The sequence below is a fragment of the Schistocerca cancellata genome, chromosome 7 (genome assembly GCF_023864275.1).
Source record: "Schistocerca cancellata isolate TAMUIC-IGC-003103 chromosome 7, iqSchCanc2.1, whole genome shotgun sequence".
Lineage (NCBI taxonomy): Eukaryota > Metazoa > Arthropoda > Insecta > Orthoptera > Acrididae > Schistocerca > Schistocerca cancellata.
The window spans coordinates 308,187,113-308,210,866 of NC_064632.1; the positions used below are offsets into that span (position 1 = coordinate 308,187,113).

A 23,754-nucleotide genomic window follows, 5' to 3' on the forward strand; every position below is an offset into this window, starting at 1 on the left:
TGGGATACCAGTCGATCACATCTCTTAGAGGGTACAAGAAATCGATACTCACTATGCTGAGCATACTTTCCTGTTTGTGGCGTGAACGGTGACAGACCGTCAACTGAACGCGAGTCTGAACTTTAATTTCGTTTCCAAATTTCTTCTTGGTTTCCGTTCTTGTTGCTCAATATGCAGACTGGATAACATTGTGGATAGGCTACAGCCCTGCCTCACTCCCTTCCCCACCACTGCGTCTCTTTCACATCCTTCGACTCTTATAAGTGCACTCTGGTTTCTGTACATCTACGTCTGCCTACATCTAAATGACTACTCTGCAATTAACACTTAAGTAACGGGCAGACGGTTCTTCGAAATAGTCTGATTTCTCTATCGCTCCAATCTTTAAGAGCGCGTGGGAAAAATGAGCACTTACATCTTTCTGTAGGAGCTCTGATTTCTCTGATTTCATTACAGTGATCATTTCTCCCTATGAAGGATGGCGACAGTAAAACATTTTCACATTCAGAGTTGGTGGTGGAAATTTCATCAAAATATCACGTCGCTACGCAAAACGCGTTTGTTTTAATGATTGCCACCCCAACTCGCGTATTTATCAGTGCACTTTCTGCCGTATTTCGCTATAATACAAAACGAGCTGCCCTCCTTTGCGCTTTTTCGATGTTCTCCTTCAGTCCCATCTGGTGAGGATCCCATCCGCACAGCAGTACTCTAGCCGAGGACGAACAAGCGTACTGTAAGCAGTCTCTTTAGTAGACCTGTTGCATGTTCTAAGTGTTCTGCCAATAAAACGCAGTCTCTTATTTGCCTTTCCCGCAACATTATTAATGTAATCGTTCCAGTTTAAGTTGTTCCTAGACGCGCGGGGTTAGCCGAGCGGTCTAGGCGCTGCAGTCGCGGACTGTGCGGCTGGTCCCGGCGGAGGTTCGAGTCCTCCCTCGAGCATGGGTGTGTGTGTGTGTGTGTGTTGTCCTTAGGATAATTTAGGTTAAGTAGTGTGCAAGCTTAGGGACTGATGACCTTAGCAGTTAAGTCCCATAAGATTTCACACACATTTATTTGAAGTTGTTTCTAATTATAGTTTCTAGTATTTATTCGATCTGATAGTCTTGAAATTTGTGCAATGTATCGTGTAACAGGAATTTAAAGGATTTCTTTTCGTACTCATGTGGATGACCTCACAAGTTTTCTTATTCACAGACAATTGCCAGTTTTCGCATCATGCAGATATCGTGTCTTTTGATGTCACGATGACTCTATTAGACGGCAAATGGCAGCATAATCTATACAAATTGTAAATAACCTTTCGTTCCGTGCATTTTATCGCTTATACCTTCCAAATTTTTAAAAAAAAGTCTATTTCCGCACATATTGTCAAAGACTTGCTCTAAATCTGCAAATGCTACAAGCATAGGTTTGCTTTTTGGAACTTATGTTCTAAGATAAGTCGTAGGGCCAGTACTGCGTCGCGTGTTCCTAAATTTCTCCGGAACCCTAACAGACCTTCCATATGTCGTGTTTTACCAGGTGTAAGTAGGCTGTTTTAGGTTTTTATGTTGGTAACGCCACGTAGTGCTCTGTATGAGAATCACTGACTGTGCTGTGTGCAGTCAGTGGTTGGTTTGCATTGTTGGAATTTTTGCTATTGTAGTGTTGGGCAGTTGGATGTGAATAGAGCGTAGCGTTGCGCAGTTGGAGGTGAGCCGCCAGCAGTGGTGGATGTGGGGAGAGAGATGGCAGAATTTTGAGAGCGGACGACCTGGACGTGTTTCCATCAGAAAGAGTAAATTTGTAATACTGTATATCATGAACTGATATATATATGATGACTTTGGAACATTATTAAGGTAAATACATTGTTTGTTCTCTATCAAAATCTTTCATTTGCTAATTATGCCTATCAGTAGTTAGTGCCTTCAGTAGTTAGAACCTTTTATTTAGCTGGCAGTACTGGCGCTCGCTGTATTGCAGTAGTTTGAGTAACAAAGATTTTGTGAGGTAAGTGATTCATGGTTCAAAATGGTTCAAATGGCTCTGAGCATTATGCGACTTAACTTCTGAGGTCATCAGTCGCCTAGAACTTAGAACTAATTAAACCTAACCTAAGGACATCACACACATCCATGCCCGAGGCAGGATTCGAACCTGCGACTGGAGCGGTCGCTCGGCTCCAGACTGTAGCGCCTAGAACCGCACGGCCACTCCGGCCGGCAAGTGATTCATGAAAGGTATAGGTTATTGTTAGTCAGGGCCATTCTTTCGTAGGGATTATTGAAAGCCAGATTGCGTTGCGATAAAAATATTGTGTGTCAGTTTAGTGTTGATCAGAATAAGTAAAGAGAGAAATGTCTGAGTACGTTCCGTTCTGCTCAGCTGTTTGAAAATCAAATAACCTAAGAGGCTTATCAGCACAGTAATTCATAAATTTCTCTTAAGGGGACGTTTCATAGGTTTTCCAACACTTCTGTAAATTATTCGTGTCTGTCAAAACAACAACAACAACAGATGTCGAACGCGAGAGACAGCTGGAGTATCGCGTCTGAGGACGGCTCCGACCGGAACAGGCGCACGCAGTGTTTTTTCCGGTAAACATGGCACAAGCGGAAACCGCACCGCTTCCGCTGGTGAGCTCCGGCCTGCATTCGGAGCGGAGCAGACGGCGCGGCGCGTCTGGTCTTGCTGTCAGCGAAGCCGGCAACCAGTTCCTCCCGTACGCAGCGCTGCGCTATGCGTGAGTCACGCACCGCAGGCGTCACGCAGTAGCTAGGAGTTCGCTGCGTACCACCTTCCTGTCCACTGTCCGGGAGGTCATCGGGAGCGGGTGACGCATGCTGCGTGCTACGTGTCTCCCCACTGCACCTCGCGCAGAGCCGGTCGTCACAGCTTTCACATTCGCTCTCGCTCTCCCGTTGCTGTCTCACATACTTGCAGCCACGAGATGCAGTGGGCAAGGAGCCAACGATAGACGTCTGGAGCAGCGAGCCCGTGGAGTTCCCAGTGCGCTCGTAAAGCTGCGGTCACAGGGCCGCCGACATCGGGACGTTTCGCCGACTACCGACATTGGCCGAAGACGACCGATCTTTTCACATCAGTAACCAGTACGTGCGCAGCCTCGGTCCAACTCATCTCAGCGCCCGAACAAAAATGGTTCAAATGGCTCTGAGCACTATGGGACTTAACTTCTAAGGTCATCAGTCCCCTAGAACTTAGAACGACTTAAACCTAACTAACCTAAAGACATCACGCACATCCATGCCCGAGGCAGGATTCGAACCTGCGACCGTAGCGGTCTCGCGGTTCCAGACTGTAGCACCTAGAACCGCTCGGCCACTTAGGCCGGCAGCGCCCGAACATACAGACTTCGGACGACGGTCGGCGGAATTCAAATCAGTTTGTTTTTTCTCTGGAATCGGGCGACATACTAACATGCAAAACAGGAATGCATACACTTTTAAGTTTAGTATAATAATGGAGTTTGTGGCATCCTAATAATGAGAAAAATAAAAGCACGAATATATCTCGGAATCTGTGACCTGCATTCGCTACTTAACTGAAAACCAGAAGTTTCGACCAAATTAAAAATTTAATAATACACTACTGGCCTATAAAATTGCTACACCACCAAGATGACGTGATACAGACGAGAAATTTAAGCGACAGGAAGAAGATGCTGTGATATGCAAATGATTAGCTTTTCAGAGCATTCACACAAGGCTGGCGCCGGTGGCGACACCTACAACGCGCTGACATGAGGAAAGTTCCCAACGGATTTCTCATACAAATACAGCAGCTGACCGGCGTTGCCTGGTGAAACGTTGTTCAGATGCCTCGGGTAAAGAGGAGAAATGCGTACCATCACGTTTCCGTCTTTGATAAAGGTCATGCTGTAGCCGATCGCGATTGCGGTTTATCGTATCGCGACATTGCTGCTCGTTTTGGTCGAGATCCAATGACTGTTAGCAGAATATGGAATCGGTGGGTTCAGGACGGTAATACGGAACGCCGTGCTGGATCCCAACGGCCTCGTATCACTAGCAGTCGAGATGACAGGCATCTTATCCGCATGACTGTAACGGATCGTGCAGCCACGTCTCGATCCCTGAGTCAAGAGATGGGGACGTTTGCAAGACAACAACCATCTGCACGAACAGTTCGACGACCTTTGCAGCAGCGTGGACTATCAGCTCGGAGACCATGGCTGCGGTTACCGTTGACGCTGCATCACAGACAGGAGCGCCTGCGATGGTGTACTCAACGACTAACCTGAGTGCACGAAAGGCAAAACGTCATTTTTTCGGATGAATCCAGGTTCCGTTTACAGCATCATGATGGTCGCATCCGTGTTTGGCGACATCGCGGTGAACGCACATTGGAAGCGTGTATTCGTCATCGCTATACTGGCGTATCACCCAGCGTGATGGTATGGGGTGTCATTGGTTACACTTCTCGGTCACCTCTTGTTCGCATTTACGGCAATATGAATAGTGGACGTTACATTTCAAATGTGTTACGACCCATGGCTCTACCCTTCATTCGATCCCTGCGAATCCCTACATTTCAGCAGGATAATGCACGACCGCATGCTGCAGATCCTGTACGGGCCTTTCTGGAAACAGAAAATGTTCGACTGCTGCCCTGGCCAGCACGTTCTCCAGATCTCTCACCAATTTAAAACGTCTGGTCAATGGTGGCCAAGCAACTGGCTCGTCGCAATACGCCAGTCACTTTTCTTGGTGAACTGTGGTACCGTGTTGAAGCTGCATGGGAGCTGTACCTGTACACGCCGTCCAAGCTCTGTTTGACTCAATGCCCAGGCGTATCAAGGCCGTTATTACGGCCAGAGGTGATTGTTCTGGGTACTGATTTCTCAGGATCTATGCACCCAAATTGCGTGAAAATGTAATCACATGTAAGTTCTAGTATAATATATTCGTCCAATGAATACCTGTTTATCATCTGCATTTCTTCTTGGTGTAGCATTTTTAATGGCCAGTAGTGTAACTAGCTGACAAACTCGGCATTGCCTGGGTCTCCATTTTGCCACTCTTCTATTGGAAACGAAAACAAAACAAACAAAAACTGTATTTGTAAAGTTATACTGAAAACCTTTCATTTCGATGTATTCGTTAAAATACCCTTGAAATTACGAAACAGTCGTACAACGAATGTATAAGTGCACTATCTCGAACAGTTTTTGTATACTCCACGCAGCTACCTCGGGTGCCAACAACGCTATTTTGTAAACGTTTCTATGGCAACGACTCTTCACAGCTGTAAAGACGGCTGTTGTTTTCGCCTACAGCCATTAGTGCTACCAGGTGTCAGTGCTACCAGGAGTGTTTAGCAGTAAAGAAAAAAATGTATTAAAAGTGCATACATGATGCGGCATTTTTCGCTCGTCTCGGTGTTTATGACGTCATATCGGATGACTGTGTGTCGTGCAATGATATATTTGTGCAGGTACAGTCAGCGGTATACATGGTCCTGTCTACAAACTGTGTTGCGAATAGTGCTGTACAAAAAAATCAAGAATTTGAACGTTGTGCACAAGGTGGCGGTTTTCACGCATCTCAGAGTTTATGACGTCATATTTCTTTAACTATGTGTGGTACCATGATATACTTTTGCAGGTGCATTTAACAGCATATATGGATATCGCGTGCGAAATTTATTGCGAATACTGTTAATAGCACAGAAGTAATAAATTTAAATGTCAGCATGATACTGCATTTTTCACGCATCTCATTATTTATTACTTTAGATCTCCTGAACTATGATAGACAGGTGGTTGTTACCCCGGCGGCTATTGTTGCCTGACAGTAAGCGATATGCTTCCCAAGTTTGGCTGAAATCGGTCTAGTGATGTGGAACACACGCACGTACGTACATACATTTTTATGGCATGTCTGGATTTCAATCACTTCGATGCGGCATGCGTAATAATTTTTGTCAGATGCTAGTTTCGTGGTGGTTCCTCAGACAAACACTGATTTCACCGTAGGAGCTAAAGATTGGATTAATAGCATACAATGAAAATCTCTCTCTCACGCACACATACACACACATTTTTGGATTAATTGAACGTTACCTTATATTACATCAGACATGTTATGTCTAAAATTTCACCCTCGTGTCTATAGTTACGCAGCATGTCCTCTGCAACACAAGCTAAATCTGTTTCGGAAATTTTGGGCTTACATTGTAGGCTCAAAAAAGTATGTGTTCATGTGAGAAATGTCGTATGTCAGTTTTGATGCAAAAAGTTATTTTAGCTCTTTCTTGTGCTGTGCTAGGTGGGTATTTGCTGCGACGAATTATTATTACTACTTAATGCTGTGATGGTGATTCCGTTACATGAGGTGGTTTGCAAATATGGAGTATGTGCTTTAGGTGATCACACTATCTTATTCTAAATTTTATATTCGTTTCTCAAACATATGCTGAATGATAGGCATAGAAAGTTAATTGCTTTGCTGAATTTATTGCAGTAATGCAGGCTGTTTGTAATCTTGTTTTTCAGTGTCACCAAGAATCACCTCGAGTATGTAATACAAAGTTTCTCTCTTCATCTCATATACCCGTAAAACGTGTCTGATTAGCCCCAAACCCGTTAAATTTGAGTGCTGTTTGTCACAACGCCATGACGGCGAAGGAGGAAGCCCTGGGAAACTTAGCAGACCTGGAATTAGCCGTGGTAGTTGAGCTGTTGTCATTTCAAGCTACTAGTTGTTTAATTTTATTAGGATTTGCATCAATTAATGTCAGATGGACGGGGTGCCGAAGCTAATGTTATAGGATTTTCCTGACGTTTTCCATGTCCACTCTTGCAACTTTTTGACTTGCAAGTTTATTTTTACACCTCTTATAGTTTCTGAACAGCGGCGTGCTAAAATTATGAAATGCTGATGCATTTGTTTCTCTCATTGTCTCATTTAAGCTATATCGGTTCCATATAAATATGTAAACAGCTCATTTACGGGTGAAGGTCCGGACATATCGCCAGATGTCGCGAAAGAAAAAGGTTAAATTGCAAGATGGAACATCAAATAAATTTTGATAACAGATTTAGAAAAATATATTCTTTTGTTTAATCGATAAATCTGAATAATATTTCAAGCAATCTTCCACCAAGTTTTAGCATGCGACCGTTATGAGTATAATCTTCATAATCTTTTAGTGTTTGATCGTTTCCTCCTCTTTAATCCAGGAAAAGTTGCTTCATTATTTCGAAGTGGTAGGAGGATGAGATAGGAGGCTGTATTCGACGTAAAACATGTTTGTTGATACTATTTTTAATTTCACATAGTGGCTGAAAACAATATTTGTAATCCTGTGTGGATATCCTCCTTGCCCCTGCCGTGTGCGGCCGAGAATTGCAATGGTGAAGGAAATGCATGAAAAGTACGTTATGTGGGGTTGCATGAAATTAGGCGAAACCTCGCAGCGTTCACCCATACTTGGCGGGAGACATTACTGTTCTAAGCATCTTTACGTGCTCACGGTGGGTTCAGAACTGAAAATAGCGACGTGACTCGATCGACAGTCATACTAGAGACACTGCCCAACACATCTGTGAAATTTTCTATGCCATTTCCATTTCGCGATCTATTGGACCTTAATTTCCGAATAGCCCTCGTATGATTTCCTGTACTAAGCAGTCACGAACTAACTTCATTGATTGAGTGTACCAGGCAAAGATTTTACTCAGGGGCAAATGCTTAAGTAATAGAAAGTTGCGGCTATTTTTGATTCTACGATGTCTGTAAGCAAGAGTGAAAGAAAACGCTAAGATCAAAGTGTGTTGTGCAGTTTTCATTGCAGGTCACTCATAGTGACACTTAGGCGGTTTTCCTTCCGCTACGAATGTGCGCGAGTCGCCACGCTCATGAACTCCGGTGCTGGAGCCCAAAGTTGCTCTCTGCCCCATTTGGAACAGCTGCCAAGGTCGCGAGTAACGAGCGAACTTGATGCGCTTGCTGGTGTCTTATCGCAGGTTGCTGCTCCATCGCTCTTCGTGGCTACGAGATGCGACATTTCAGCTACGAACTTACAGGCTAGACTGAAGACTGAGATCACTGCCTCCAGTTGATTCACGCCGGCCGTCAAGGAACGCAAAGGGATGGAACACCTAAACATTTCGCAATGCATTTCAAATGGCGATATTCATACAAACTTAAGGGGGTCATTATTTAATAGCCGCATCAGATTTACAATTTTGAAGATGCGACAGCGAAATTTTGTGCCATACTTGGCATGAAATTAAAACATTTACTGTTAAGTTGCTTTAAACTTTTTTTTATGGAATTTAAAAATATAAATACCTTTGTTTCAGAAACTATTCGTGAGAGTTCTACAAAATTATCTCTATTTCATCTCTTAGCATGTAGTGAGCTTCTTTTATCAACTTTTTTAAAAATATGTAGAATACATCTACGTGATTACTCTGCTATTCACAAAAAGTGCCTGGCAGAGGATTCAATGAACCACCTTCAAGCTGTCTCTCTACCGTTCCACTCTCGAACGGCACGCGGGAAAAACTAGCACTTAAATTTTTCTGTGCGAGCCCTGATTTCTCTTATTTTATCGTGATGATCATTTATCCCTATGTAGGTCGATGGCAACAGAATGTTTTCGTAATCGGAGGAGTTTTAAACTGGTGACTGAAATTTCATGAGAAGATCCCGCCACAACGAAAAACGCCTTTGTTTTAATGATTGCCACTCCAATTCACTACCATCTCTGTGGTACTATCTCCCCTATTTCGCGATAATACAAAACGAGCTGCCCTTCTTTGTACTTTTCCGTGTCATCCGTCAGTCCCACCTGATGCTGATCCCATACCGCACAGCAATACTCCAGAGTAAAGCGGACAAGCGTGGTGTAAGCAGTCTTTTTAGTAGACCTGTTGCACCTTCTAAGTGTTCTGCCAATGAATCGCAGTCTTTGGTTTGCTCTACCCACAATATTATCTACGTGATCGTTCCTATCGTTTTGCAAGTCATTTTGATCATCTGATGACTTCACAAGACGGTAGATGACAGCGTCATCTGCAAATAATCTAAGACGGCTAATCAGATTGTCTCCTATGTTGTTAATATAGATCAGGAACAATAGAGGGCCTATGACAATTCCTTGGGGAACGCCGGATATTACTTCTATTTTACTCAATGAAGAGAATTTTAATAATTTTTGATTGTAATTCTGTAAGTATAATATAAAATTCATGGAAAACTCGAAGCACTTTGCACCATATTTGTCAATTTTGCTCTTATCTAGCCACGGATTTGTCAGACAAGCCCGTATACCTATCAACAAAACTAAACTCACTTTTTAAGCAGCGACTATTCGTGTATGCTGCGTTTTGACACTAGTTTCTAGAAATGCAAATGCCATGTGTTTGAAGAAGAAGAAGAAGAAGAAGAAGAAGAAAACCAGACGCTGGTCCAGGAAGTGGTTTAAAATGAGAAATATATACAAAAAAACAGTTAAAGAAAATCTTCCATTCAGAACTTGGTAATTACATCGACTGTCTACGAATGGACAGTGAAACTTCTAATAAAATGTTTAGAATTACTTTGTCCTCACACAGAAAACGAAGACAAAAGTATGCTTCTACTTGGTCCTCTAATGAAAGTTTATTAAAATACCACAACTTGGTAATACATAGCTTAGATCGTTGGTGGAAGAACCGGAGAACATCGATGATTTTATTTTATTGCACTCTCGCCTGTGCGTTGTGCATACAATATTGATTTTCTTCTTGAAACTTCCTGAGTAATACATGGTTGGGAAAATGTGACATCTCTACCATTTTGGTAATTTCCAGTGCTATTTGGTTTTCATACTTGATCATAATTTCTATTGTTGTGGGAACACACGTTACTGTGGGATATAAAACTATTTTTCATTCACACGTTACTGTGGGATATAAAACTATTTTTCATTAAGCGTATGCGGCGAAACAGCAACACAAACAACGTTCGCCTTCTTATCAAATTTTGCGGCAACAACATTTCTGGCGGACACGTGCAAGACGCTATATGTTTGATAAAGTCGTCAAACAGCGATCAAAAATATTTGGCAAACATAGTAAAATATGATGAATTGTTTGCTAGTTTACGGGTGCCTAAAACCGCTTAAAATGTTAGCCTGATGGGTAGGCTTGCCCGTCGCATTTTAAGCCAGCTGACCGTTCAAGGACTAGCGTTCCGAAATTTTCTACAAACGCAACAACAGTTGATGTAGAATTTCAAACTAAATCTTATTGTTTACTTAAGAGCGAATGGAAACCGCATTCAAAAAATTAAACAGGATTTAGTCGAATGTAGCGCTCTGATGCAGAAAGTAACGGCGCCTTATCAGCAAACCCCTGAAACAGTCCTCTAGCCGAGTTACAGGTTGCCTGTCTAAAGGATTCCAAGGCCACAGAAATTTGATTTTCTGTATTTCGTTTAACTATTGGGCGAATTTATAAATTTAAATTGCTGTCATAATCTATTCATTAAGAGAAAATCCTAAGGTAAAGATTTTACACAACAAGTCAAGTAGTGTTTGAGAATGTCTGCACTTCGTGACTTCCAACAAACTTTACAAGTAATTTCAACCCTTTCGAAACTTTTTATCACTGAAAGCCCCCAAGAAATAATTAAAAGAAAGAAGTTTATCGTTTTCTACGTTTTCGCTGTTTATGCAATAAAACTTCAGCATCAGACATTACTTCTCAATTTTTAATTTGACAAGTTCCGACATCGAATTATTCTTAACACAATTCAATTCCTCGTTAAGGTTGCTTTTTCCATGAGCATCAACAAGTTCCAAGGTCAAGCAAAGGACAGAGCGGGAATATTACTGCCAGAATTAGTTTTCGAGAATGGTCAAGTTTGTGTTACATTCTCAAAGAATTCGACGTTCACGTGATATAAAAATTAGGGTTTTACCTACATCTCACCAAAACTGAAACCAATGAAACCTACATAATTAGGGTTTTGCGTCTTCAACCACAAAGGTTTTGCATGCCTAACGTCAAATATTTAACACATGAACTCATTTCTATAGTAATCAGACATTTGAAGTTATTCGATTGAAAGTTCGATTCTCTGAAGAGTCGCGGCGAGGGGGAGGGGGAAAGGGGGGGGGGGGGAGCGTTGCAGGTAACTTCTGGTTTGGCAGGATGGACCGCGGTTCTAGTCTCAGAACGATTTCAGTCTCTCTATCGTTTCATGTGAAAACTGAGACATCTCGTAAACGATGATCGCCCGACTGACGGAGATTCTGAGTAGCCAAATCCACGTGCAGCTGTATTATCGATGTGCAGTTGAACTCAAGGAAAAGAGAAAAAAATAATTGTTGCTGAGTTTGCCTTTATGTATCCTTAAAATCGTCTTCTTCTAGAATGATATGTGATGTAACAGACCAGTACGCAGTGCCCAGAGGCTATTAAACTGCTTGTAATACGCTCTTTTATGGCCTGCTTAACAGGTGCCATTAGTACATCTGTAGCTGCAGTCCTGTAACGGGCAACGCTTATTATGACATAAAGAGGTGGTTACAGGATCCTACCTTCTCCTCCACATTCCTGCTGGCAGCCATAAGCGTAAAACATCGGCTATATAAAGTAGGGTTCTGACATAAAGCCTCTGGCTGTATAACATACATTCAGCCAAACCGTCAATTTTTATTACAGTCCTGCACTTCACGAAATTAAAATCATAACAACTGGTTAATGGGTTCTACGTGAATTCTTTTGGAAATCACCTTCATATTTGAATTTTAAAATACATAACTGTCCGCGAACTCTTATATTTATAAACGCCCCGCATTGGTTTTAAGAATACGAATGGCAACCATCCCAAATATAACGAACTAGTTTTCAGGGGCGGCAGGGGCTTACATTTAACAGAACTATTGGAAACACAAAATACTGCTTTATGCCCATAAAAATTAAAGAAAACTAGAACTTACCCTCCCATATAAATATCCGAGAGTTGGCACAGTTGTTAGCAAAATTGACTAGTATTCGAGAAGGACGACGGTTCAAATCCGCGTCGGACCATCCAGATTTAGGTTTTCTGTGATTTTCCTACACCACTCCAGGCAAATGCCTGGTTGGTTACTTTGAATGGGCTCAGCCGAATTGGCACTCCATCCTTGAAACGTTTCGAGCTTGTACTTCGTCTCTAATGAACTCGATGTCGACGGGAAGTTAAACCCTAATCTTCCTTCCCTCACATCATTTAACAAATATTTGTTTAGGTAAATTTGGAATTTCAACCTGCAAAAACCTGGAAATCGCAGAGAAATCTTTCCAACAGACGAAGTCGCCACCCTGATTAAGTGATCTAGGCGGCATTGTAGGCAAAACAAAACAAAAAAAGGGTATCGTAATATCGCAGACTCATTTAAAGAACTTATTTTTTTAAAGATATATATCAACAAAAGTAAAACTAAGCTATATTGCTGATGCAATGACATTAGGTAATGAGACACTTAGTCAATGAATTTTATTGTGTGGGCAGCAAGATAACTGGCGATGGTCTGACTGAAATGGATATAAAACCCAGAATGGCAATAGGAAAGGAAACGTTTCTGAAAAAAGAGAACTTCTTAAGTATTTTCTGGACTCTTTTGTATGGAGTGTAATCAAATTGATGGCACAACTTGACTACGGGATCGTTTGATATCTTCTGAGGCATCAAGGAATCGTCAATTTTGTACTGGAAGGAAGGGTGAAGAGTAAAAATTGTAATGGAAGACCACGTTTCAGTAAGCAGATTCAAACCAATGCAGGTTTTCAGAAGTTATGCAGTGATGAAGAGGCTTGCACAATACCGAGTAGCATGAAGAACTGCATCAAACCAGTCTTCGGACTGACAGACTACAACAACAATAAGAATATTGGTAAAAGTTTCATAGCTAAGTCACCGTACTGTTTTCGTAATTTATGTGCGATATATGCAAATTATTTGTACCAAACTACTCGTCACAGACTTAACCATACAAAGATTTTATGGGGGAGAGGTACTATTACAGATAGTAGGAAAGTTGTAGCTCTCGAGGTCACTATAGTAAAAAAGGGCGCATTAACAGTCTGCAAATGAGACTACTTAAATTCATACTGACCCACTCCTCGAGCTGTGGTGAGGGGGTTTGTAGTTTATTGCTACTCTTGCGTACTCCAGACGACAACGTTACTTCCTGCATAAACCACAATTAACGGTTCGGCTGGAAACATATCTAGTGCTCTATCTGTAAACCTCGTCATCCTGTCTACACAGCAGCACACCTCTTCCACTGCCTTGCTTGCTTACATACACAGCTAACTATTATCTCGCTCACAACACAGAACGACTCGCACTCTCTCACGTTCTGGAACGTAAAACATGAGTGGCGGTATCAGAACTACACAGTTACAAAGATGCTGGACGTATTCCCTGTGGCCCGGCACTATGCTTTCGCGGTAGGAAGCACTTCCAGTATCTTAATTCAAACTCATGTTTGTACCCGTAGCACATGTCTTTAAACACACTCACGCAACTTCTGGTTCCAGTTCCGCACTGCTGTTTACTGAACAAAAGACGAACTTAGCCGCGTATCGGATCAGATTTGTGAGTGGACACAGGGCCGCCTTGCAGACAGAATTCAACACGTCCTTCTTAACGGATCAAAATCTAGTACTTGAGCAGCTCAGCAGAAATACTAGTTCTCGACAAAGTAAAATCCTCTCTGTACCACTACACAAATCAAATCTGCTATGATCTCTCTATTTTGTGTAACGAGCCAACCCCAGATTGTGGTTGTGGGACCTACCAGACAGTAGCTCATATCCTGGTGAAATGCCCATCCTTTGGCCCTCCTTGCTAAGTATGGACTTCCAGACTCATTTCCTCTAATATTGGCGGACGATTCAAGGAGGTTGATCTCAGTTTATTCATCGAAAGTGGTTTTTGTTCTCATTTAAGAAGATTTTAACCTAGCTCCAAAGCAGGGGCAGAGTGGTCCGGGATTGGGGGGGGGGGGGGTGTCTTCCGCTGTATGCTACGTCTAGGTGATCCCCAATCTTACCTCCTTGATCAGGCTACTCTTGTACCCCTCTTTTACAATGTTATAATAGCTTTTAGATTCGATTTGCCTCCTATCTACCGCAACAAGTTTTCTGTGTCGCACTCTGTTGAGTAGCGGACGTTCTTGACTGTAATGGACCAGGGGTGGGATAGCTGTGGGTGGGACGTTTCCTATCGCACGCGTAGCCCCGGGGACGCCCACCTGTTCACTTCAGTATTTCCTTCATCTTGCTCTTATTATTGACGGTACAAAAGATGTCCATAACGTTTTCAGCTCTCTCGCTTCTGCTGTGATGAATCTCGCTGCTAGATCAGAAAAATTCTCGGTGGACGCCTCTACTTATGGATGCACCTGTGTTCTATCGAAGGACTGGTGACTGTTGTTACCCCCTCCCTCTCCCCACCCCTCCCAATCAACCAATGAACCATCTCCTTTCCTAACAGCCGAGTCACTTTCATTTCTATTTTCTCCCCCTTCATTATCCCTTCTATTTCTTACAATACAAGTCAAGGCTTCAAATGTGCTAAACTACTCAGCATCATTGTTAATGCCACCACTATTTATTATTATTATTATTAGTATTAGTATTACTATTATTACTGTTATAATTATTACCAGTTATTATTTTTCGTAATAATGCAAGTTATTATTATTGAGATCAAGATCATTCACAATGCCTCCGTTAGTTCATCATTACTATTGATGTTGCTATTTATTATTATTATTATTAATGAAATATACGGAGACCTGCATAGGATCGACTGTTGGTGCAGGGTCTGAAGTTTCACTGTGAACGTAAATAAATGTAACCTATTGCGTATAAATGGGCGAAGGAATCCGCTACTGTTCCATTACACTATTGTAGAAAAGTCCTTAGAAAAAACACCGAAAAATACGTAGAAGTAACTATCCGGAGCAAGCGAAAGTGAAATGACTGCAGAAAACAAACTATAGAAAAACAGGTGCCAAATTGAATTTCGTTGGGAGAACTGTAAGGAAGAAGAGTCTTACTAAACATTCGTTCGACCGATTCTTGAATGCTGTTAATGCCGTTTATGGCCATTGCCAAGTAGAATTAATAGAAGAGATGAAGAAGCTCCATCGAAAGGAGTGATCGTTTACTCGATGCGAGAGCCTTACGGAGATCCTCAACAAACTCAAGTGGCAGACACCCCAAGAGAGGCGTTATGCATCACAGAGAGGGTTCCTGACGAAATTCCGAGAGTGTACTCCCGAAAAGAGACAGGCAGCATACTACTTTCTCTCACATACGTCTCACGAAACGATCACCAGAAAAACAAGACACATTAGATGTCAAACGGAGCATTACCGACGATCACTCTTGGAGGAGGAGCTTAAGGGCGCTCAACGCCTAGCCTATCAGCTTACAGTCATTCTTCCTACACACCATTCGTGAATGGAACAGAAAAGGGATGGGGGAGGAGGGGAATAACAATGGAAGCAGAATTACCCTCCGCCACACACCGTGAGGTAACCTGCGGAGTATAGATGTGTAAGGGGCAGTCAAATGAAAACGGGGCACATGGAGACTAAGTAAACTGTTCATTATTTCAAAAGTAATCACCGTAACTGATAATACATTTGTCCCACTGTAAGACAAGACGGTCAATGCTCTCATGCAAAAATGTTTGCCGTTGCCTTCTGGATCAGGATTGTAAAAAGACGTGCACCTCTGCGTTCGAAGCAAACTGACAGCCACGAATACCTTTCTCCAGGACTCCAAAAATATGGAAATCATATGGATAGGGGTCAGGACTCTGCAGGATGCGTAAGGGCTTCCCAGAGAAACTTCTGCAGCTTAGTCGAAACGATCTTGGCGACATGTGGGCCCGCCCACATCCTCTGTGCCAGTGGCAGTCAAGCTGGTCCCTACCGCCCACTAGTCTGCGCTCCAACTTTCTTGGTGAAATGTAAGAGGCAAAAGTTTTAAAAATATTTCATTCGATTTTCATTAAAATTTTGACACAAACTGTTTTGTAAGTACTTATATTTATATGCTTTAACTTTCTGTAACTCTGATTTACGAACATTATAAAGTAAAATTGCTTACGTACTTTAAAAATCTGTACTACTGCGGAGCCGGTGGGTGGTTCGAAAATTTTAGTACTAACAGAGACACAAAAGTAGATAGTTGGTAAAAAAGGCTGGTTACCCATGCTCTATGTAGTCCCAATCTATCGCCACGCCATTTCCATATTTATTCGTGGCTACTGATTTTTCTTCGGACTAAGAGGTGCACGCCTGTGTTCAATCATATTTCCGTAGACAATCGCAACCATTTTTGCAAGACGGAACTGGTTGTCTTGTCTCACAGTGTTATAAATCAGTTAACAGTTATGACGACTACTTTTGAAATAATGAACAGTTTAATTACTTTTTTCCATCCACCTCGTCTGCATTTGACTGCACGTTACTGAATTATGGTGACTGTCACAGCAACTGGTTATCACAAAAAAAGACAGATTGTGTATAACGTGATAACCAGGAGCTTCGTTGCCACGTCTTTACACGGCAAATATTTGCAAGCTTATCTTAGATAAACAAGTTCGTCGAGACGAAGATAAAGCGCGGGGAATATTTTGAGTTCACACGCTACACACTGAAATGCATTTTCTGCAGTGTGTTATCTTGCCTTAAGTCTATATTTTGTAAACTGCGAATGTGGGAAAGCCCCAACGAATCAGAAAGTGCGTAGTTCTACATATAATGCATAACGGGGCAGGGCTGGCGATATCGACCGATTATTGCCGATAGCATTCCGACAAAATACAGGAAAAATGCAAAGCCAGTGTAACCGGAAATGAAACATTATATGCACACGGCGCTTTTTGATGTTACATGCAGCAAGTGACAATGTTATCCAACGATATGTATTATTAATTGGGAGTAGAATATCAACTGATCAGCCATTTTTGTCATTGTTGAGCAATGTGGAAATAGCCGAGATGCTGTGCTACTGTTTAATATTGTACCAGTAAGGCAATGAGCAATATATTTTAGCTACATTATGGCATAAAGTTTTAAAGGAATACGATAGTACGTAATAAGATACTGAGTAACTTTCCGATTGAAATCAAGTTGTTTATGTCTATGTTCGAACTGACCATGTATATCATCAATTTGGAACTGCTTTATGTTGCTTAATATCGCTAGAGCAGAAATAACGAGTCCCTTAATCTACGTAAGTACGGCTGTCATAAAGTGATCCATCGATATCGAGGTGATTGTAGAGGCAGAACGAGCACAGATGTAGGAAATGGGCTGTATCCTTGTCGAGGGAAATATCTTGCCTTTTCCTGGTGTACGTCAGACTTGCCGTGATGTGAACTCCATTACTCCCTAATACGAGTCCCGTACCTCATGCTTTTGATCAGACGACCATGAAAACATCTAGCTAAGGCACGTTGGTTAATCCGATTTTTTCCGCTCTTACGAAGATGAATTATGGTTCTAAGTTTCTCCTTAGTTCCTCAGAATGATATTGTTTTGATTTGCACTCTACATTCTCTAAAATAAGAGAACAGTACCCAAATAAACTTGGACCTCACTCAAAAACTCTAAACTCGTCTAACTACAGACAACCCGTCACTGTGCGAGGTTTGGGCAACGCAGCGACGTGCACCAGTTTCAGTTAACGCAATGGATTTAATTTGCTTGGATGTAGATTATCGTCATTTTCTGAAGAGTGCAGCAAAGAAATTGTGAGGCTGTAATAGGCACAGAGTATGACAATCGTTATCCGTACCAACCGCTTCTCTTTTTACGACTGCTCGTAGAAAAAAATAAACAGTACAACATGTGAGTCGTTATAGCAACAGCCGTGTTCAGGTTCTTATGTGGCTCCTTGATTTACAATTTCTGTTCGTTAAATTTTACTGTCTTGTCATATTTACTACGCCGAATCATGTTGCAGAATAAAATAATTTAAGGAGGACAACAAAGAATTGTAACTGGTAGTGATCTGTATAAAACCAGTCTACAGATATTAATAAACACTGAAAGCAGAGTGTCTGTCAATATTCGTACGAGGATCAGCTTTTAAGTTGTTTTAAAATTTGTCTATTTGTTGTTGTTAAAGCAACGGCAGCTCGAAAACCGGCTGAACAGTTCATTTACAATGAGCCTTTAATAAACTAAGCATTTGTGAGAAAATGCAAACATCGTACGAAAGTTTCTGCTGGATGTCTTTTTTCAGTGCCTGAAACCACCCCGTTCAACACGTGATAATCTGCTTCAGAACAGACCGTAGTACGTCCAATTTTGCATAAGGATTTAACTGTGACAAGGGTCTGTTCACGAAGGGTATCGTACAGTTTAATGGAAGATCAAAAACACGCTCGTGTCGACAACGACTGAGAAAATACAACATCCGTATACAATACCGTAATGGGAGACGAATTTTGATTGTTATTCATACGAGCTGGAATTAAGAAGGTACCGTCTAGGTGCTAATAGACGAACCGGAGACCAACAAAAGTGATTCGTTTGCGGAGCACTCACGAAAATGATCGCTTGTTTCTTTCTTTAAATACACAGGTCATGTCGCGACCTCTATTATGTATTACTAATTAGCTAACCCCGCTCACGGCGCAGTATTGCAATTACAGGTTGTCTATCCAATGGCTTTCAGGGGTAACAAAAATATGATTTTCAGTATTTCATATAATTATCGACCGAATTTAAACTGCTGTCATAACCTGCTTATTAAGAGATATAATCTTACGTTAAAGGTTCAACAACGTAAGACAAGTATTACATTACACACCGTTTATGTGTCTTGAGGCAGTGTTAACTCACGGCGCGCAGTTACCCGGACTTACTTTGATTCGGTATTTGAAAAGAAGAACCCTTAACGATTTACAACAAACTTCACACACAATTTCAAACCTATTCGAATTTTTTTCTGGCTGACATCCCTCACAGGGGGCAATAATGAAAGGAAAAAGTTTACTGCTAACTACATCTTCGTTGTTCATGCAGTAAAACCAGTTTCAGGCATGATGTTTTAATTTATCACTTCTTGAATTCTTAATCTATTCGCAACACATTTCGCAGATAGCATCCACATATACCATTGCATGTACCTGCAAAATTATAGCGCTGCATTACACTGCAAAATTATAGCATTGCACTACATAGAGTTAAAGAGATTTGGCGTCATAAACATTGAGATGCGTAAAGCAGATGTTTTATACACGGGGGTTCGATTCCTTAAGCAATTGGGGGAGGGTAGATTATTGGTATTTTCAGAATTGGTTCGAACGCGTACAAAAGTACGAAGTTTAAAGACGAATATGTAGAGAAACAATGAAATGATTAGTACCAAAAAATACTTATTTTTCGCTGTTTTTTTTTCTCCTTCTAAACCGTGAAGGGCGTCTGCTGTATGCACAGTTTCTGTAGACTTCCTATTTCGTTTCAGACGGATAACACCAAAAGCCTTCAACAGTGCCACAGATAAACAGGCCAGATGTTCAGAGTCTGCCCTCCAGATGAGCTAAGTTGCGTCCCAACGAAGACAAGTCGCATCAGTAGCCTCCCTGAAATATTAGCCAATCTAAAGGAAACATGCAAAACGAGAAGCATCTTTCATTGGCCTAAGAGCCGCACGAAACCGGACATGACTGGTCATCAACTGGTTTCTCAGTCTCTTCCGAATAGGACGCTGGAACTGACAGTGACTCATAATACAACCTCTCCCACTGGATGATGTCAGTACAAGCACTTCAGCCTGTCAAGGGGAAGTAAATCGTGGATCAAAACTAGTTAGCATTAACGGAGCTTTTTCTCTTGCCGTGTTATCGCCTACTTTCAAAAACGAGCCAATCGGTGGCTGCATTGCCTGTCTCAGGCTGATAAGTCGAAACATCAGTTTAGAAGTACATAGCCACTGTTTTCAGTGTCATTGTCATCAATGTATCAGGTCAGCCGAAGAATACGTGTGTCTCGGTAGTTCCGTGGATGAGACTGAGTCTACAAGTCCTTTGATCTAGGGTTCAAACCCCAGTCACCATTTGTCCACTTCTGGCAAGGATTTCCGTATGTAAAAAATGACGAGTTGCACTGTCATTCGTAAGTTGTGTTAAACTGTAGGTCCCGACCATAACTGGCTCAGTGAGTCAATTCGAAGACTGGAATAAGATAATGGCAATAGGACCATGCTTCGTAGGGCATTGAGTTGTTCGAAACAACCTTCGAATTGCTTTATACAGTAAACAATACACGGTGGCTAATACGGAGCGTCCTAATTCAAGAACATAAGCAGTAAGAACATTTTCAGAAGTTGCGTAAATTATGACGAATCCAAAGCATTTTAAACAATCATGTGATCTATTCACTGTACATAAAGAACAAATAACGCGTTTTCACCTGTCTAGTCGCCATCTACATACAACACATAATACAATCAATGGATCCCATTTCATTATCTCATGCCGACAACATAACATGTTAGTTTATTGTATCACATTTTTACATTAGTGATTGAACGAGGTTTTTAGTGAATTAGCCACCCTATCTGTAAGTAATGCGCGATGTTTTTGAAAACAGATCGTAAAATTTCACCTTAGGGAGTATTAATTATGTCTTCACAATACGCTGACTACTCTTATTTCTAACGATCTTATGTAAAAGTTACCTAGTTGACCACATTTAATTTTTCAGAGATTATTTACCAAATATGTATGTAATATGCATAAGAACACTCGTCCAAACTAGTCTAATTTCTAATAAAGGATTTCTGAATTTGTCTTGTAATTTTGAATTCTTATAACGAAAAGAGCCCATACATATGGCTCGAACATTTGACATCATGCTTCGCTACTAATTAATCTGTTTCCACAATCTTTGCTTCGTATTAATTCACATTCGTCGACTTCGACAGCTTAGAATCATATCGCACCTTCCAATCTAACCCAAGACCTCGGGTTGTCCTAGAAATAAGTTGGCCGCCAACTTTTCTGCAGGAGCCACTACTACATTCTAACCAAATCGTGTAAATAATTTGGTTTGCTGCAGCAAAATCGTCGCGTACTGACGCTCTTGGCATTGAGAATTTTATGCAACTCTTCATCAAAGTCTTACCTTACTACATGTGAAGAATAGTAGAAAAGAGAACAATCTGTTATGACGTTCCTTTATAATATGTAGCTGTATGGCTGTGGAGGCTGAATACAGGGCAGATGGACACGAAGCGCTAAGTAGCCATGGAAACGTTGCTATGGAGAAGGCTAACGAAGACGTGCTGGGCGGAACGGAAAGATTTTTTGGCTAGATGAACAGAGGAACCTCACAGCAACTCTCCAAGGAAACCTTTTGGACGCTTATTTAAATGAAACTGAGTTTTAACAAATATATTGGTAGTAAAAAATTTGGGAAAGTAAACCAAGCAAGAAAATGGTAGAAACTCTCTTAGAAAAGATAAAGTGTCAAAATAATCAATAAATGAAGAGGATAGTGCAGAACTGAGAAGTTGTTTCACGATAAGGTACTGTGTAGCCTTCAGAAGTATATGACGGATTGCAAGCTGTAAGCTACCCCGAGAAAGCCTACTTACAAAGTTTCGGAAAATCAACCTTAAAAGATGACTTCAGGAATAATAGTACAACCCCTACGTATCGCTCCCGTAGAGATCGTCAGGACAAGAATATATTAATTACAAAGTGCACGGAGACATTTAAAAAATGGCTCTTTCTGCGATCCATGGGTGAATGGAAAGGGGAAAACCCTAATAACGTACCCTTTACTTTGCATATCAGAGTGGTTGGCAAAGTATAGCTGTAGATGAAACTCTCAATCACTGTGCTTCGTAAATTCCGTCTTCCGGCGTAGCACTAGCAGGATACTCCGTCTCCCTTTTCTTTATTATGTTACGAAAGCACATGCCCTCTAATTCCAAGTAGCAACACTTTCTTGTTCTCGAGGTAAACCACTTATTTGGTTGTTTCTTTTCTTTTTCGTTTCGAATTTTATTGGAGGTTCACACCACACACACATTCGAAGTGTCACTAAAATCTTTGTTTCGGCAACACTGACTTTTTTTAACGATGTTTTGTTTCGTTTCGTTTCATACAATATACACGCAGCACGACACACACCCAGTCGCATCCTCGCTGGCACATCCTGACAGCGCCGCAGAACGGGGAAGTCCGTGGCTAACCTACCTTTAACCTTGTCACAAGCTGGGGATGATAGCAGCGCCGAAGTGGCAGTTCCCTGAAGCACAGCGCCGCGCCGAGTGCGTGTCGCGCGGACTGCCTACTACTCTGTGGACAGAGGAGCGCGTCAGCAAATGTAGTTCTCCGCACGGCTTCCAGCAGGCAACTGACTGGCCGCGGCGCTGGCGCGCTCCTCGCTCCCCACCTCTGCCCTCCACCGCCGCCACGGCTACGTCATCGTGCGCTCAACTGACTCACCGAGCCCGCGATGGACTCCTCGCGCGGGCACCGCCACAGGTCCTGTGAATTGCGTCACGAATGTTTGGGAGTCCCGAGCTGACCCTGAGACTACCATCGAAGACTTTAGGGCCGCTCACGCAGCTGCTGTTTATCTCGCAGTTTCTTGCCTCGGTTGACACTTCTTCTTCTTTCTTGGCTCTACAGCTCATGATGAGCCTTGGCCTCTTCTACAACTCCCTTCCATTTCCCTCGGTCCTTTGCCAATACTCTCCAGTTTCTATAGCCCATCTTCCTAAGATCTTCGATTACTCCATCTTCCCATCTGGCTCTCGGTCCTCTCTGCCCTCCTGGCTTTCCTTGTAATATTCTTTTCGGTACTTCTGTATCATTCATGCGAGGCACATGTCCCGCCCACCTCAGTCTGGATGATTTCACTATCCTTCTGATGGGTTGGTCTTTGTATATGATATACAACTCATGGTTGTATCTCATTCTCCATCTTGCTCTTTCACAGATTGGGGTGATAATTCGTCTAAGTAACTTTCTTTCAAATGCTTCCAGTATTTCAATATCTTTAGTTGTTAATGTCCAGGCTTCAGAGGCATATGTAAGCACTGGACGTATAAGTGATTTGTAGATAGTTAATTTCTTGGTACGAGTCAGGAGCCTTGAGGATAGAAGTCTTGTTAGGGCAAAATAGGTTCTGTTGGCTAGTATTAATCTCTGCTTAATTTCATAGGAGATATCATTTAGATGTGTAACTGTCGAGCCCAGATACTTGAAATGTTCAACCCTGTCAAATGTATAATTGCCCATTGTTATTGCATTTGGCATATTTTCTCTATGTGCTTTTCCAGCTGCCATGTATTTTGTTTTTTGTTCATTAATAATTAACCCCATGTTCCTACTGGCCTGTTCAAGAGCTGTAAATGTCTCTTCCATTGCTTTTTGGGTTCTTGTTATTATATCTATGTCATCTGCGTAGGCCAGTATCTGCACTGATTTGTAGAAGATCGTTCCTCTATTCAGAAGGTTTGCGTTTCTCATCAGCTTCTCCAGGGCGGCATTAAAGAGAAGGCATGCCAATGCATCCGCTTGTCACACTCTGTTTTTAATACTCAATGTATTGGACATCATTCCTCCTATTCTTACACTACCTTGTGTTTCGCTCATTGTCATTCTCACCAGCCATACCAACTTTCTCGAGATTCCCAGTTCATGTAGATCTTCATATAACTGCTCTCTATTTATGCTATCATAAGCTGCTTTAAAATCT

At 41.8% G+C, this 23,754-nt stretch overlaps 1 protein-coding gene across 1 annotated transcript in view; it reads right to left on the reverse strand.

The window, feature by feature from the left end:
* Positions 1 to 22,393, reverse strand: part of LOC126092318 (uncharacterized) — a 56,456-nt gene extending 34,063 nt beyond the window's left edge. Inside the window, exon 1 of the mRNA XM_049907851.1 lies at positions 22,245 to 22,393. The gene's annotated coding sequence lies outside the window, so the exon portion shown is untranslated. The remainder of the gene's footprint in view (positions 1 to 22,244) is intronic.
* Positions 22,394 to 23,754: the final 1,361 nt, after the last annotated feature.